The sequence below is a fragment of the Carya illinoinensis genome, chromosome 8 (genome assembly GCF_018687715.1).
Source record: "Carya illinoinensis cultivar Pawnee chromosome 8, C.illinoinensisPawnee_v1, whole genome shotgun sequence".
Classification (NCBI taxonomy): Eukaryota; Viridiplantae; Streptophyta; class Magnoliopsida; order Fagales; family Juglandaceae; genus Carya; species Carya illinoinensis.
In genome coordinates, this window is record NC_056759.1 from 33,590,687 (window position 1) to 33,605,166 (window position 14,480).

Genomic DNA, 14,480 nt, shown 5'->3' on the forward strand with positions numbered 1-14,480 from the left:
TTTCACGTATAAAGAGGTTTTAAATTGAGATGAATTTAGTAATTTAATAATTGAGTGTTTAGATGTTAAATTTAACTTAAAATTAAACTGAACTGGATTATTCTCAGTTGAGCCTAACAATCAAACAGAGCTTTAATTTCAACTATTAAAACAGATAATAAATAATAAATAATTTTGACAATAATATCTTAAACAAGAGTGAGAAATATTTTTTTTGATAATTTAAGTATAAGGTATATTAATATCTATAAACTAAAAATTAAAATATAGAATTCTTAACAATTAAAGTTACGAGACGTATTCTCCCTCCTCCCTCCCTCTTCCTTTTAACGAGAATTCGGGATGAATTTGACAAGTGGAATCCTATCAGCATTGAAGTGAGGATATGCTGGACTCACAAGCGTGCGTGACGCTGTGGTGGCACTTAATAGGACACTTTAGTTACACAGTAGAAGACTGCTTCCAATTGGAGGGAGACACGTAGATTGTGAGCTTTTTAAAACAAACTTATTTTAATTAGTATAAAGAAACTGCTAAAAAGAGGAGAACGAATTTTGAATTTGAATTTCTCTTTCAATTAAGAGAAGTAATTCTTACGACTATCCAAACGACATAAAAATAAATTAGAAAATATTTTTATAATAAAATATCACAAATAAAATTACCCTAAAATAATTATCATATTCAGCCAATGGTGCACTATTTGATAAACAATGATACATATAGTTTCTATTTGAGGACTGCAATACTGGTATAAATAATTTTATCTTTAAAATTTTTTAAACTTTCTAACATATCTCTTCTAAAATAATATTTTTTCCTTTAATAAAGGGTCTGCACATGTAATTTCCATTTGAGGACTGTAAATATAATTTCTCCTGATAAGCTTTTAATGAGTTTTTATTAAAAATTTGATGATCATATTAAATAATTTCAAATTTTAAATTTTTGTTATATAATTTTTAAATATATATATATAAATGAATCCAAAAGGTAAATTTCTTTCTTATTTTGGGTCTGGTTGTAATATCCCTTTTTTCGGAAATAATTTTAGGGTCGTCTAATTAGTTAATCGGCCAATCGGAATAACTCTAGATCTGATCGGGTCGGAAGAGCATTTTTTTTCGGGTGTTGCCTCATTTTCTGCTCTCGACTTAAAAATCTGTTTTATTTTCAGATCGCATCTGGCAACTAATCTAAGAGCCCCTAAGTATTAGGCATTTGCGTCGGAACCCAATTTAATTTGTTTTTACTAGTTTTCGTTAATTAGTTTGAAAGAAAGAGTTCCGTCGTCAGTCCTGCCTCACAAAGACTTCTTTCTCATCCAACTCATCATTAACACTCTCTGCTTTCCCCTGTTTCTTCGATTCCTACCTAACTACACGCGCCATCTGTTCCTATTGGCGCCCAATCTCTCTCTCTCTCTCTCTCTACCTACATATTTATATATATATATATATATTCTATCCTCCGACTGAAGGATTTCCGAATTCATTTGAAAGTGGGTGTGGGTTATTCTCTCAAATAGTTTGCTTAAAAGAAGAGTAAAAACGAAGACATGGTTCATGATTGGAAGTTTGTCTCGTTGAAGGAGAAGCATTGTGCGTTCTTTGAGTCTCATGATCAGGTAAAGAACCCGCCGTTTGAGTCTAGCAATAACAATAGAAGCTCTGTTTGTGCGCTTCAAATCCAAGAAGCAGCAAATCAGAGGCTGTTGCAAACACCAGCAGACACTTGGAAAAAGGTGTCTTGAAGCACTCTTTTCTTTCTCCCAAGATTCATTGTTTTTCAATTGACGTCTGGTTTTCTTGATCTTTTTCTTGCTGAGTTTATGGCTGTTTGTCCGCGGGTTTATGCATGGGTTTCAGACAGTCATGTCTGTGGTTGCCTCAGGCGTGTTGTTCTGGTTTGAGGTTTTGGAAAGGTTTTGTGCATCTGCATGGGGGTTTTGGTAACTGCATGCAGCATCTGTACTACCCATTGCAGGGGCCTATATGTAGTGTATGCATATATGGATATATATATTTATATTAAACTCTATCCATCTCAAGTTCGGTTTCTGTTCAAAAGATTTGATCTTTTTATTCTTTTCACCATTTTTGGAAGCGAACAATGTAGATTTCTGTTCTTTGCGCATGCATTGATATAAATTAATTAATTAGGTTGGTTTCTGTTGTTCTGATATTATTCATGAATTACACGCTTAAGTTCTGAACTTCTTCTCTCCTCTCTTCTGCTTCTCCTTCTTCTTCTTCTTCTTCTTTTTATTTTTTATTTTTTGCCACTTAAACATAATTTGTAGGTTAAGTTGAGTGAAGTTCTTCTGTGCTTGCCTCCTATTGGTTTGACACTCTCGAACATGGCCCCTTTCTTGGGCTTGGATGAGATGGGCGTTTCCCATGCAGAAAACACTACTATATGTACTGATGCTGTTGCTGGGACTGGTAGTCATAGCTCATGCCATTCTGGGGTTCAAGGAAAGGCCTGTACTGATAATAAGAAGTGGAAGGCTTCAAACTTCTGCGCATCATTTATTAGAATCGGCTCTTGGAAGGTGATACCCCGAATTTGAAATCTGTAATTAATAAATAATGAAAAAGACAATCAAATTTTAAAAAATAAGAATATCTGGCTGAAAAATGAGCAGGTTGTTGCTAAACGTGAAGGTGCTTTGGTGGCAAAGTGTTACTATGCAAAGAAAAAGATGGTGTGGGAAATTTTGAAGGATAGTTTGAAGAGCAAGATTGAAATACAGTGGTCTGAAGTTCTTGCAATTAGAGCTTCAATGGTGGAAGGTCAGCCAGGAATTCTTGAAGTTGAGGTCATTCTCTTTATATATCCTTGATTGATATAGTTTTTTTTTTCCTTGTTCGAGTCTCAATTCTTAGTGTTGTAACTTTTTTCAGCTCAATAGTCCACCTGCATTCTATATAGAAGCTGCTCCAAGGCCAAGGAAACATACTCTTTGGAAAAATAGTTCAGATTTCACTGATGGTCAAGCTCTAATTCACAGGTTTATTCGTTTTCCATAAACAATATGCTTATATATGCGCATAATTTCCTTGCTTCATTTGTTATTTCCATGCAACTTTATTGAATTTTCTCATTGACATGCTATCTATATATAGGAGGCACTATCTTGAATTTCCTCCAGGTGCCCTTGACAAACACTATGAGAAACTCCTTCAATGCGACAGCCGGATGTTAATGTTGAGCATGAGACCATTCCCAAGTCTGGGTTCTCCTTTCTTCCACTCGGAAGATCATTTCTACAATGGGACAAGAGAATTTTCTTTGGATTTCAATAGAGATAGGCCAAATACCAGCTCCAGTAATTTGCAGTCGCCTTTCTCGAATATTGTCCCTACTCCATTGGTTGACATGCAACAAGTTCAAGCTTACGCACAAACCCACCAACCATGCTTTAGTATCAATGATCCAACAGGTATATATTGAAATGCAGTAATTTTCTTCCTTCTCAGAACTATGCATGTCAAGGTTTTGACACCCAAAATAGAACTGCATGCTCTTTTAACTCTTTTTTCCAATCCTTTTGTGAAGGGATGGTTATGGATTACCCTCTGCATTTAGATGAGATTATTAGAAACCAAGGAGCAGAAAATCCAACGATGGGAATGATCTGGGGTCAAGGAATGATCCATTCTGCAAATATCCTGGGAAGAGATGAGATTCAAGAACCATTTAATTCAATATTAGCTACATCATCAGATCTTTTGAGAGATCAGATTCAAGATCCGTACATAAATATTCCTTTAGAAATCCAAATGAATCCAGCCATACCTTTTCAAAACTATAATCAAAACTACAGTGGATCGGCTCCTAATTATGCTGATGAGCAAGTGGGGAGGTTTAGTTCAGAATCTCAAAGACACGATCTGAATGGAATTTTAAACCAACTGAATTCGAGTGACGTCGAACTTCTTCAGTGCAGTGATGATCATGATCAGAACAGGTACATATTACAGAAGTCCATTTTCAAAGAAAAGGATGGATGCAACTGACGATGATTTTGCAGATTTCATCAGATTATTAAAGAATACGAGAGATTGATACGTCAACAACATTAATCCCCAACAAGGCCGCATGCATGCAAGCTGCAGAAGGAGATTAATCCCCAACATTGTCTTCCAGCAATCTTGGTTTGGCTGTCGTGTTGACATGATCGGGTTTTACATCTTCAAGTACTTAATTATGTATAGCTTCGATCGGATTAATGCATTAATCATTAATGTTGGGGACGCATTTCGTATTTAGATATTTGAGTTGCAATTTTTTTAGAAATATCAATTTGTCACGAGTTACTGATGGCTGCTGGGGATTTTAATGGAACCCGTGGTAGCTAGCTCGCTTGATTAGCTTAAAGAGGATTAATTGATACTCAATCTAACGGTGGGTACTTCGACAAATATATCATTTTCTATAGAAATTATGAAGTTAATTTGGAGGAAAGAAACGGAAAAAAAAAATGTTATACCATATGTAACTTGAACATAATCCCATTTGTGCATGTATTAATATACATGCATGCATGCATCTAAATAAGAACTCTGCAGTTATAAGAATTGGCATAACTCCTTTTGTGATTAACTCATTGATCCAAGAAAAGAACTGTAGACACAAGTGATCATATAAAAGTAAATTTACAAATTGATTTGATTTGATTTGAAATTTCAAATCTACTTAACAATAATAAGAGATTTATAATTTGACATAATAAATCAAGTCACGTTAGTTTGTAAGGTTGTGTTTGGCCACTTAAAATTTTCATCTCAAATTTAAAATTCTCATCTCATCATTACAACCTTCTCAAATCCCAATACAAAATATAATAAATAATTCAACTTTTTCTTAACTTTTTTAAATCTCAAAACAATAATAATATTAAAATATAATATTTTAATATTTTATCTTAAAACTCAAAATTTTTATCTGAAAATTCTTAGTGACCAAACAGAACCTAAGTAAATTGTTATAAGATTTTTTTAGAGCAAACAATTCTCTTAACCCGTTGGTGACCAACTCATGTACATGAATGTAAAATGCTCATTGGATTTTTTAATCTCAGTAATTAACTCTTCAAGTTTTAAAATTTTTACAATTACACCAATCAAAATCTAACTCCTGTTAATTTAATGCCATGTCATAATCTTTAAAAAAAATTGTTTAAAATTTTAAAAAAATTATATTATCAAGTCACTGTATAGAGTATGGGTGCTACTAGCACTCTTGAACTAGGGCTAGCCCAGTCCCGCCTCTGCCCCACACGGGGGTAGGGTTAGGGAGATATGCCCCAAGATTCGACCCCACCCACTATGGGTGAGTGCCCCTGTCTGAATGCTAAGAGATAGATTGACCCCCACAATCGTTCGCCCACCTTGCCCAAACCCTCCTACCCTCCCAGAAATATAAAAAAAATCCAAAGCTAAACTCTTGCGCAGGGGGAGAGAGAGAGAGAGAGAGAGAGAGAGAGAGAGAGAGAGAGAGGCCGAACTAATTGAGAATAGAATAACTCTTAGAATTCTAGTTGGTAATTGTGTATTTTCACAAATTAAAATCCACTAGTGTGTTTTTTATGAATAATATCCTATGTTGCAACGAGTTTTGGATCTGGCCACTTTGTTAGGAAATTCATCAATCCTAACAAATGGAAAGGACTTGACAATCACCACAAGAAAATTCATCAATTGCAACAATTTTTGTTTTGTCAGAAAAACATTAGCTGCAATAGGTTACATTTTGCAGTGATTTTATAATCACCGCTATGTTTTTTGAGCCGCTGTTTACTTTTAAACTGCATGGTCCCCATTTTGGAATTTACAGTAATTAATAGGGGTTTTGCAGTGAAAGTTTTCATTGGGAAACCGAAAAACCTTTTGCAATGCTCAAACAATTGTCGGGTTTAAGTCTGGGGCGCCAAAATTCTCTGGAGTCTTTTATTTTCCCTCCCGAGTTCTAATTTCCCTCCCCACTTCTCTCTATTCTTCCCTACTCGACCTGTTGTACCCAATCCCCTTGTTCGAGTAAACCATTATAAGAGAAAGGCACTCATGGCAATTTCATAAATTTATGATAAATATATATATATATATATATATATATATATATAGATTCTGAGTTTTGGGAAAACATTGCTACATTGAAAACATAACAACACTGCATATTATAACTTAAATATTACATGTCACTAGTTTGGTACACAATTGGACTACATTAGAATATTATTAACTTAACATTGTTGCTAAACCTCTCGTTTCCAACATATAGACAAATGTAATAGTTACTTAATCCACAATTGATCTTGATCCAAACAACGTGATATTAGACTTTCAAGCTCATCCCAATCATTAAGAAGTCCCAACACTCCTTTGAGATGTCCTCTCCCTTTTTTTGGATCTCTTTCTCTGCATTTTGGAGTTCTTATTCTCTCTTTTAGATTTCTAACTCTCTTTTACGAAGTTCTTCCTCTGCTACGACGACGTCATCATAGTATTGCTCCTTCCCTATATAGCTAATGGCATGTTCATTAAATGGAAGAAAATGGGAGTGAATATGTCTCAAAATCAATTATTCTGAACAACGTGTGGGAGAGAGGAAGAAATAATGGTTTTGAAAACTAAGGAATCAAAAAGTGGAAGTGCTATGGACTAATCAACTTTGCATGATTATGCTGTCATACTCATTCTCACTCATTTGACTTAAAAAGTAGGCTTTAAAACGTAATGAGCTGTTCACATAGTTTAGTCTCAATATCACAGCAATAGAAACCAAACACATGAGAGAGAGAGAGAGAGAGAGAGAGAGAGAGAGAGAGAGAATACAATATTACATATTCAGCATATTGAGACATTTTTGGATGCTAAACAAGTGGAGGTAGCTTTGCAAAAGAATCCTGAGGATTTTATCATTGGCCAAAAGACACTCCTAGAAATTTAGAATGTTATCTTTTTTGCAACATTAGAGAAACTGAAGTGGATTTAATCAGTGATAAGAGTTCGTGTGGAGTATATATCAGATAGTATTTAGCTTCTTGTACTAGCTGATGCCATGTTTCTTCATTAATGGAAAGTTTCTTATTTTGTTTTTTTAAAAGATAGTTATATACCATAAACCAAACTTTTCTTTCTAGCAGAAACATAGGCCAAGCACCCAAACAAACAGCACCCAAGATTGAGTTCTAGAATCTATGTTTGTTTTAGGTGTAACGTATTATAACAAGCTTTCTAGATCCACTGAATTGTGCAAATGATTTTATTTGTAACACTCCTGTGTAACTTTGAAAATATTGAAATATAAAGTTTCCTCACTTCGAGAGTGAGAGACCTCCAGAAGAAAACAAGAATAAGAAGGAAAAAGATGATTTTTTATTACTTTTCAAATGAAAAAGCTACAAAGCCCTCCTGTACAGTACAATGTAAAAGGCTTGAACCTAAGGCCACACCCAATTAAATATTAGTAAACTTCAACCCAACGCTTAAAGTTTATGGGCTACATCCCTATATCCTAGCAACTATTATAATAAGATTCTTATAGAAATAGCATAAGAGCATCCTCAATAGATTAGATTAGCTAGAAGTTAAATCCATTAAGTATTTAGCTATTAGAGAATAAAATATGATCACAATGGATTAGCTAAATTCCAAATAATTGGACTTGAACTACGGTGAGTTGTAAAATAATTTCCAAACTTAAAGATTACTGTAGATAGACCAAATACATACTTTATCAATTATTTCTATTTCCTCTTTCTCATCAAACTCTTGGACTTCTTTCCTCTCTCTTTTCTAGTTGAATTATGATGTCATTTAATCTCCTTTTGGTATGTTACAAAATTTTATCTACTTCATATGACATAGCATTAATTTAATTAGAATATGTTTACTAATTCACATATAATAGATAGAATGATAAAATTAAATAAATTAATAATTAAACAAATTAAATATTTTTAATAATATTATTTTATTACTATATAATGAATAAATGAATAATCTAATATGAAAATTTGATGTAAATGGAATAACTAAAATCAAGTTCATCTCATATTATTTTATTATTATATAATGAAAAATAAATATTTCAATATGGGGATTAAATTAACCAAAACTAAATTTATCTCACATTAGCTAAAAGTGTACTTTTAACGTGAAAAAATATGGGGTGTAGCCACTGTTTGGCATCAACCAAACACACACATGATGTGGCCCAAGTAATTTTTTCTTCTTCTCCTTCCACATTGCAACTCCTCTCTTTGGTTTCACCCATTTGAAATTCAGCATCCATCCTCTCCCCCACCCCTACGTCTTGGAAACTTCTATATCAAGTGCTCAGAAAGAAACAAACTCGTCTTCCAAAATCAATTAATATATTGAAAAACCATAATTGTAGACATAAAAGATAGTGTTTTGGACATTGACATCATGGATAGCTCTAAGTTGCAACCTAAGGCCAACCTCGAGGGAGGCATTGAGAAGGGCATTCTGGTCCTCCATATCGTAGTGGATGGAGAGGTGCTTGGAGATGAAGCTGACTTAGGATTCGATAATATCTCCATCGATGTGGTTCTAGAAGGAGAACTTGATCTTGGCAAGCTTGTCGAGGAACTCACAGGAGATTTTGTGAAAGAAAACAGAGTCGTCACTGTTGAACTCAGAGGTTAATCTTATGGGTGGCCTCTAAGGGAAGGTGAACGTGGGTTTGGTTGGTAATGGTAGTGCTGGAACTGATGGGACAAGGTGATTAGGGCTCTGAGGGGTTGGGGCCAAATCTGCTATTGCTTCGTTTGTAATTTGAAATTTGAATGGGAAAAACTCGAAACCTACTTTTGTCCCACATCAAAATGCATTTTTTTTTTCACAATGTGTGCATTGCTACAGTGACTATTCTATAGCAAATCTCCTTTTAACTTTGGCTAATCCATTGAGTGAAGTAATACTAAAATTAAAGATAACGAACCCGTGAGACCTCAGCCCACGCTTAGTCAACAGCAACTCTTGAAGGACCGACATCTCAAAGCATCGTCCTCTACGCACCATTTCAATAGCAGTTCAATAGCACGGTTTCATTCTACGTGAAAAAAAAAAAAAAAAAAAAAGTTGCCTCTTGCTCATGAGTCCCTTCATTTCAGCCATATGTGGCCTCCTATATATCAGGTCATGCTCAAGGTCTCAACTGACACGAGACTGCATTTAGTATTTCTCTTGGAAGGAGAAGTTGAACTTGGCAAGCTTGTTGAAGAACTTGCAGGAGATTTTGTGAAAGTAAATAGAGCCGTCACTGTCGAACTTGGATATTATTCTTATGGGCGGCCTTTGAGGGAAGGTGAATGCGAGTTCGGTGGCAAATGATGCTACTGAAACTAGTGGGATGAGGTGATTGGGGCTCGGAGGTGGAGGGGCTGTGGCAGAGTCTGCCATTGCTTCATTTGTAATTTGAAACTTGAATGGAGAAAAAAAAAACTCGAAACCGACTTTTGTCCCTCATCAAAACACACATTTTGGTTAAAAAAAAAAGAAAAGAAAAAGAAAACAGCCACGTAGTGCGTACAATGTGTGCACTGCTACAGTGGCTGCACTATAGCGAAGCTCCTTTTAACTTTGAATAATCCATTGAGTGAATCAATACTAAAATTAAAGATAACGAGCTTGTGAGCCCTTAGCTCATGCTAAGTCAATAGCAACTCTTAACCCTTGTACTTTATGAATCACTTCTGATCTCGAACACTAGTCTCTACTTCCATTCTTTTATTTTTTACTCCTTCTGTGCCCTAGCCCTTCAGTGCCGATGTGTAATATTATTCATGCAAATTGTATTACAAAACTCATACCTATCGGCCGACGGTGGTGGAAGGGTCCCTTCACTGAGCTAGGTTAGGGTCACGGAAGGGGATGACAGCTCGAAGTGGCAACAACTCAGGTTATAAGGCATTTGAAAGACTGGTAGCTCATAGCATTATCTTCTACACAATCCCTTTTGCTAGGGTTTCGTCCTCTAGCATCTCCTCTACGCACCATTTCAATGGTAGCTCAATAGCACGATTTCATTCTAAGCGGAAAGAAAGTTCCCTCCCACTCATGAGTCCCTTCGTTTCAACCATAGATGGCCTCCTACACGTCAAGTCGTGCTCGGGGTCTCCACTAGTAGGGGACTGCATTTAGAATTTCTCCTAGAAGAAGAACTTGGGCTTGGCAAGCTTGTCGAGAAACTTGCAGGAGATTTTTTGAAAGGAAACATTGCATCACTGTAGAGCTCGGATGTTACTCTTAAAGGCAACCTCCGAGGGAAGGTGAACACGGGTTTGGTAGATAATGGTGGTGCTAGAACTGGTGAGATGAGGTGACTAGGGCTCGGAGGGGGAGGGGCTAGGATTGAGTCTGCCATTGCTTCATTTGTAATTTGAGATTCGAATGGGGAGAATTCGAAATCGACTTTTGTCCCTCATCAAAATGCATGTTTTGGTTTTTTATTTTTTATTTTTAAAGCAGCCACGTAGTGTGTATAATGTGTGCACTGCTACAGTAGCTGCTCCATAGCAAACCTCTTTTTAATTTTGGCTAATCCATTGAGTAAAATAATACTAAAATAAAGACAACGAGCCCATGAGCCCTCAGCCCATGCTAAGTCAACAGTAACTCTTGACCCCTATACTTCACGAATCACCTCTAATTTCGAATACAAGTCTTCGCTTCCCTTCCTTCAGTTTTTACTCCTTTTGTGCCCTATCCCTTCAGCGCCGACGTGTAAAATTATTCATGCAAATTGCATTACCAAAACTCATACCTACTAGCCAACGGTGGTTGAAAGGTCTGTCTGCTAAGCTAGGTTAAGGCAACGGAAGGGGACAACAGCTTGAAGTGGCGACAGCTCAGGTTACAGGGCATTTGAAGGATCGGCAACTTAGAGCATTGTCCTCTACACAATCCCCTCTGCTAGGGTTTCGTCCTCTAGCATCTCCTCTACGTGTCGTTTCAATAGCAGCTCAATAGTACAATTTCATTCTAAGCATAAAGAAAGTTCCCTCCCACTCATGAGTCCCTTCATTTCAGCCATACATGGCCTCCTACACGTTAGGTTGTGCTTGAGGTCTCCATTGAGAGGGGACTGCATTTAGAATATCTCCTGGAAGGAGAACTTGAACTTGGTAACCTTGTCGAGGAACTGGCAGGAGATTTTGTGAAAGAAAACAGAGCCATCATTGTCAAACTTGGAGGTTACTCTTATGGGCAACTTCTGAGGGAATGTGAACACTGGTTCGGTGGGTAATGGTGGTACTAGAATTGGTGGGACGAGGTGAATGGGGCTCGAAGGGGGAGAGGCTGAGTCTGAGTCCGCCATTGCTTCATTTGTAATTTGAAATTTGAATGGGGAAAACTCGAAATCGACTTTAATCCCTCATCAAAACGATTGCTTTGGTTTTTTTTTTTTTTTAAAGGCAGCCATGTAGTGTGTATAATGTGTACACTGCTACATTTATTGCTCTATAGCAAACCTCCTTTTAACTTTGGTTAATCCATTGAGTGAAGGAATATCGAAATTAAAGATAACAAGTTGGTGAGCCCTCAGCCCACACTAAGTCAACAGCAACTCTTGACCCTCGTACTTCATGATTCACTTCTGATCTCAAACATAAGTTTCCACTTCCCTTCCTTTAGTTTTTACTCCTTCTGTGCCCTAGCCCTTCAGCTTCGACGTGTAACATTATTCATGCAAATTATATTACAAAACTCATACCTATTGGTCGACGGTGGTGGAAGGGTCCCTTTTACTGAGCTAGGTTAGGGTAATGGAAGGAGAAGACAGCTTAGGTTACAGGGCAATTGAAGGACCGACAGCTCAAAGCATCGTCTTCTACACAATCCACTCTACTAGGATTTTGTCCTCTAGCATCTCCTCTACGCACCGTTTCAATAGCAGCTCAATAGCACGATTTCATTCTACACGAAAAGAAAGTTCCCTTTTGCTCACGAGTCTTTTTGTTTCAGCCATGCGTGGCCTCTTACACTTTACGTCGTGCTCAGGGTATTCACTAACAAGGGACTGCATGTAGAATTTCTCCTCGCTCTCAAATCCTCTCGCACAGTGAGCACATCAACTCTTCTCTCTCTCGCTCGCTCTCTCTCACATTTAGATTGCCCATTCTCTTGTAAAAATTAGAATCGAGTTTATCATCTGGTTGATTACATCCAAAGACATGTTGGGAATTTGGACCTCCTAAATTCACCTCTTAGAATCTACTATTTGTAGGAATATTAAGAAATATAGAGAAATAATTACAATAAAAGATTTTACATGGAAAACTCCCAAAACATGAGAAAGACCATCAGACATAGAGAAATAAATTCACTATGTGAAAAATTATTACATTCACACAATTTCTCTCCTCACCCCAAATACACCCACAAAAGCTTCCTCGCTATCAAAACTTTAACTCTCACCTCTTCCCCTTTTACAAAAAAAGCTCACAGATGAATTTTACTAAAGTAAAAAATTTTTAGTTAAGCTTCTGATTTGTGCACTTTATCAAGGAGGCTAAGCCGCCTCCTTTTATAGGCCTTGGACTTTTGCTCCTCCTTCATTCCCAACCAATGTGGCACTAAGACAAATGAGTAAAAAATCAACAATCTCCACCTTGCGACTTTAACTGGTCCCACAGCCACGTTACGCCTCAATGAATATCTTCATAACTTCTGCTATCATGCTCAACCATAAAAGTATACCCACTCAGAATAAACCAATTCCAAACATTTTACTTCGGCCCATGTTGAAAACAACCTTACTAAAAATTTTGGTGTAACTTCTACATTTGGCTTTCCTGAAAGTTCATAAGGTATCGACATGAATTTCTACCACACCCTACATCAATGTCAAGCCAATGCCTGTATGCAAACTTGTGGATCCACTAACATTGACACATTCTCTATCATGACAACTTTGGAAATTAGCAGCATGTCATAAGGATATACATGTCCTTTTTTCCATGAAAAGAAATATCATGTTAGCATCAATATTAGTATCTCCATTTACTGACTTGGAACTACTTGCTGAACTTGCTCCTTGTATTAGCCGTTTCACTAGTCGCTAGTATCACTATTGATTTTAGGGGTTGATCTGCCCTTCAACGCCTTCTGTTATCCAATTTCTCTAAAACATCTTGATATTGTCTTGATGAATTTTACCGTATAAATTAATAGTACCTTAGTAAGTTTCCAGGAAAGATTGGAGGGTCACAATGGTCTTGCTTAAATTCTAATATTCTAAGCAGAACTTTCTTAGACAATATTCATACTATCACACCAAAGCTCCACTCTTATCAAAAGGACCTAGGCTTTGATACCACTTGTTGAAAATTTAGACCTCCTAAATTCACCCCCTAGGATCTACCATTTGTAAGAATATCAAGAAAAATAGAAAAATAATAACAACACAATATTTTATGAGAAAACTCTCAAAATAGGATAAAAACTACCAGATCCAGATAAGAAAAATTACTATGTAAAAAATTGTTACAATTACATAATTTCTCTTCTCACCCCAAATACACCCACAAAAAATTCCTCACTATCAAAACTTTAACTCTCACCCCTTCTCTTTCCCTTTTATAAGAAAAGGTCAATAGAAAAATTTTATTAAAGTCAAAGATTTCTAACTAAACTTCTCAATGGTGCATTTTATTAAGGAGGAGGCTAAACCTCCTTTTATAAGCTTTGCACCTTGATCCTTCTTTACTTCTTATCCAGGAGGGATAAATGTAAATGTAAATGAGCAAAACCAAACAAGGCATTTAAATCAATACATGAACTTGCTTGTAAATTGATGGAAACAACCAAATTAAAAATAAGGTGGAAATTGATAGTTGGGTTGCAGTCATGGGGTCACTGGAATTGCATATTCTGTCGCCACTTGGTAGTTGTTACTCTGTTGTCAATCCTTGAGTTCCTTCGCCATTTTATCAATGTTTTTCTTAGAGATTTTTGCATCTAGAAGTTTTCCTATTTTTCTTCCTCTGGTCAAACCATTTTTGTTTAGTAATGGGTCCTTTTCTTTCTAGACTTACAGTGGCTTTTTTAACTTTTTCTCCCCTTTTTAGTTTCCATCAAGAAAATCTGCCACCCAAGGAAAATTGAGTTTTTCTAGGATATTTTTGGCCATGTATTAACAGTCCTAATTATTTTATTAATTTGTAACGCAAAAAGATAGTATTGAGTTATTGTATTTTTTTCATTTATCTAAAATTCCCTATTTAAAGTTTCCTACCGTTTGAAGAACTTGAGTAAACCACAAACCAATATTCGAGTTTATTTTCATTGATGTCTCTTTATAATGTGAAAACTTTACTTGGAAATAACTAAAAAATAGAACTTTTACTTGATAATACCGTAAGAGCATCTTCATTGGCTTAACCAAATGATGAGGTTGGCCAAAATTTGAATAATATGTGTCAAAAAAACCACACATTGGATTGG